Genomic DNA, 4,575 nt, shown 5'->3' on the forward strand with positions numbered 1-4,575 from the left:
GCAGCACACATCAAACTAGCGGGGAGAAGGCATGCATAGCAAAAGGCCACGAAATGATCAAAAATCACACCCAGGTTCGAGTCCCACAAGTCCCGCCGCGTTCCACCGGTGTCCCGGGGGTGCCTGGCATGTCCACAACTTACCCAGCAAAGGTGCACTGTGATTGGGAAGAAAAGTTGGGAAAGTGGGCAAAAGTCCCGAATTTGGTCCAAAATCACACCCAGGTTCGAGTCCCACAAGTCCCGCCGCGTTCCACCAGGGTTCCGGGGTGCCTGGCATGTCCACAACTTACCCAGCAAAGGTGCACTGTGATTGGGAAGAAAAGTTGGGGAAAGTGGGCAAAAGGCCCGAATTTGATCCAAAATCACACCCAGGTTCGAGTCCCACAAGTCCCGCCGCGTTCCACCAGTGTCTCGGGGTGCCTACAATGTCCACAACTTACCCAGCAAAGGCGCACTGTGATTGGGAAGAAAAGTTGGGAAAGTGGGCAAAAGTCCCGAATTTGGTCCAAAATCACACCCAGGTTCGAGTCCCACAAGTCCCGCCGCGTTCCACCAGGGTTCCGGGGTGCCTACAATGTCCACGACGCACCCAGCAAAGGCGCACTGTGATTGGGAAGAAAAGTTGGGAAAGTGGGCAAAAGTCCCGAATTTGGTCCAAAATCACACCCAGGTTCGAGTCCCACAAGTCCCGCCGCGTTCCACCAGGGTTCCGGGGCGCCTACAATGTCCACAACGCACCCAGCAAAGGCGCACTGTGATTGGGAAGAAAAGTTGGGAAAGTGGGCAAAAGTCCCGAATTTGGTCCAAAATCACACCCAGGTTCGAGTCCCACAAGTCCCGCCGCGTTCCACCAGTGTCTCGGGGTGCCTACAATGTCCACAACGCACCCAGCAAAGGCGCACTGTGATTGGGAAGAAAAGTTGGGAAAGTGGGCAAAAGTCCCGAATTTGGTCCAAAATCACACCCAGGTTCGAGTCCCACAAGTCCCGCCGCGTTCCACCAGTGTCTCGGGGTGCCTACAATGTCCACAACGCACCCAGCAAAGGCGCACTGTGATTGGGAAGAAAAGTTGGGAAAGTGGGCAAAAGTCCCGAATTTGGTCCAAAATCACACCCAGGTTCGAGTCCCACAAGTCCCGCCGCGTTCCACCAGGGTTCCGGGGTGCCTGGCATGTCCACAACTTACCCAGCAAAGGTGCACTGTGATTGGGAAGAAAAGTTGGGGAAAGTGGGCAAAAGGCCCGAATTTGATCCAAAATCACACCCAGGTTCGAGTCCCACAAGTCCCGCCGCGTTCCACCAGTGTCTCGGGGTGCCTACAATGTCCACAACTTACCCAGCAAAGGCGCACTGTGATTGGGAAGAAAAGTTGGGAAAGTGGGCAAAAGTCCCGAATTTGGTCCAAAATCACACCCAGGTTCGAGTCCCACAAGTCCCGCCGCGTTCCACCAGGGTTCCGGGGTGCCTACAATGTCCACGACGCACCCAGCAAAGGCGCACTGTGATTGGGAAGAAAAGTTGGGAAAGTGGGCAAAAGTCCCGAATTTGGTCCAAAATCACACCCAGGTTCGAGTCCCACAAGTCCCGCCGCGTTCCACCAGGGTTCCGGGGCGCCTACAATGTCCACAACGCACCCAGCAAAGGCGCACTGTGATTGGGAAGAAAAGTTGGGAAAGTGGGCAAAAGTCCCGAATTTGGTCCAAAATCACACCCAGGTTCGAGTCCCACAAGTCCCGCCGCGTTCCACCAGGGTTCCGGGGTGCCTACAATGTCCACAACGCACCCAGCAAAGGCGCACTGTGATTGGGAAGAAAAGTTGGGAAAGTGGGCAAAAGTCCCGAATTTGGTCCAAAATCACACCCAGGTTCGAGTCCCACAAGTCCCGCCGCGTTCCACCAGGGTTCCGGGGTGCCTACAATGTCCACGACGCACCCAGCAAAGGCGCACTGTGATTGGGAAGAAAAGTTGGGAAAGTGGGCAAAAGTCCCGAATTTGGTCCAAAATCACACCCAGGTTCGAGTCCCACAAGTCCCGCCGCGTTCCACCAGGGTTCCGGGGCGCCTACAATGTCCACAACGCACCCAGCAAAGGCGCACTGTGATTGGGAAGAAAAGTTGGGAAAGTGGGCAAAAGTCCCGAATTTGGTCCAAAATCACACCCAGGTTCGAGTCCCACAAGTCCCGCCGCGTTCCACCAGGGTTCCGGGGTGCCTACAATGTCCACAACGCACCCAGCAAAGGCGCACTGTGATTGGGAAGAAAAGTTGGGAAAGTGGGCAAAAGTCCCGAATTTGGTCCAAAATCACACCCAGGTTCGAGTCCCACAAGTCCCGCCGCGTTCCACCAGGGTTCCGGGGTGCCTACAATGTCCACGACGCACCCAGCAAAGGCGCACTGTGATTGGGAAGAAAAGTTGGGAAAGTGGGCAAAAGTCCCGAATTTGGTCCAAAATCACACCCAGGTTCGAGTCCCACAAGTCCCGCCGCGTTCCACCAGTGTCTCGGGGTGCCTACAATGTCCACAACTTACCCAGCAAAGGCGCACTGTGATTGGGAAGAAAAGTTGGGAAAGTGGGCAAAAGTCCCGAATTTGGTCCAAAATCACACCCAGGTTCGAGTCCCACAAGTCCCGCCGCGTTCCACCAGTGTCTCGGGGGTGCCTACAATGTCCACAACTTACCCAGCAAAGGCGCACTGTGATTGGGAAGAAAAGTTGGGAAAGTGGGCAAAAGTCCCGAATTTGATCCAAAATTATGCCCGGGTTGGAGTACCACGAGTCCGGCCGCGTTCCACCGGTGTCCCGGGGGTGCCTGGCATGTCCACAACTTACCCAGCAAAGGCGCACTGTGATTGGGAAGAAAAGTTGGGAAAGTGGGCAAAAGTCCCGAATTTGATCCAAAATTATGCCCGGGTTGGAGTACCACGAGTCCGGCCGCGTTCCACCGGTGTCCCGGGGGTGCCTGGCATGTCCACAACTTACCCAGCAAAGGCGCACTGTGATTGGGAAGAAAAGTTGGGAAAGTGGGCAAAAGTCCCGAATTTGATCCAAAATTATGCCCGGGTTGGAGTACCACGAGTCCGGCCGCGTTCCACCGGTGTCCCGGGGGTGCCTGGCATGTCCACAACTTACCCAGCAAAGGCGCACTGTGATTGGGAAGAAAAGTTGGGAAAGTGGGCAAAAGTCCCGAATTTGATCCAAAATTATGCCCGGGTTGGAGTACCACGAGTCCGGCCGCGTTCCACCGGTGTCCCGGGGGTGCCTGCCATGTCCACAACTTACCCAGCAAAGGCGCACTGTGATTCGGAAGAAAAGTTGGGAAAGTGGGGGGAAAAAAGGACCGGGAAATATCCAAAATTATGCCCGGGTTGGAGTACCACGAGTCCGGCCGCGTTCCACCGGTGTCCCGGGGGTGCCTGGCACGTCCACAACTTACCCAGCAAAGGCGCACTGTCAGTGGGGAAGACCAAACATGTCTCGGATTTTTTCCAAGTACCTTAACGAGAGAGGCTAAAAAGCACCTGTTTTTACCTTCTCTCGTTGTTGTACTTAGAAAAAAAACGAGAAAAAAAAAAAATCTGGGTTTTTTTCTAAGTACCTTAACGAGAGAGGCTAAAAAAACCATTTTTTACCTTCTCTCGTTGTTGTACTTAGAAAAAAAACGAGAAAAAAATTTTTCCCCATTCATTTCAATGGGAGTTCATTTTTTTTTTGGGATTTTTTCTAAGTACCTTAACGAGAGAGGCTTAATTTTTCACCTACTTTTTACCTTCTCTCGATTTTTCGTTTTTTACCTGGTCGACCAAAACACCTCCATCTCGTTACTATGTGCACCATGTCTGACAGGCTGAAATCACAGGGAACGCGTCCGAGTCAAAGTGAGCTATTTTCGGACACAAATATGGTGTTTTTCCCCTCTATCCTCTGGTTCTTTTTTCAAACTGATCTTCCAGCATCTGAGCGACAGGGGCTCATGCAGACACCTGTGTCCGCCCGAGGGGCGCCTTCCCGGACACATATATGGTGCTTCCCCCCTCTTTACCCCGGTCCTTTTTCAAACTGATCTTCCAGCATCTGAGCGACAGGGGCTCATGCAGACACCTGTGTCCGCCCGAGGGGCGCCTTCTCGGACACATTTTCAACTTTTCCCGCATGAATGAAATCCTGGAACTGATTCCACCCAGGTACTTAGGGCTTCCAGGGCTTGAGCGACAGGGGCTCTGTCCGGAGCGTGTGTCCGCCTAGGGGGCGCTGTCTCGGACACATTTTCAACTTTTCCCGCATGGATGAAATCCTGGAACTGATTCCACCCAGGTACTTAGGACTTCCAGGGCTTGAGCGACAGGGGCTCTGTCCGGAGCGTGTGTCCGCCTAGGGGGCGCTGTCCCGGACACATTTTCAACTTTTCCCGCATGGATGAAATCCTGGAACTGATTCCACCCAGGTACTTGGTGCTTCCAGGGCTCGAGCGACAGGGGCTCGGTCCGGAGCGCGCGTCCGCCTAGGGGGCGCTGTCTCGGACACATTTTCAACTTTTCCCGTATGAATGAAATCCTGGACCTCCGTCCAGGTACTCGG

This window comes from Nerophis lumbriciformis, linkage group LG15, assembly GCF_033978685.3.
Source record: "Nerophis lumbriciformis linkage group LG15, RoL_Nlum_v2.1, whole genome shotgun sequence".
In the NCBI taxonomy this organism is placed as follows: domain Eukaryota; kingdom Metazoa; phylum Chordata; class Actinopteri; order Syngnathiformes; family Syngnathidae; genus Nerophis; species Nerophis lumbriciformis.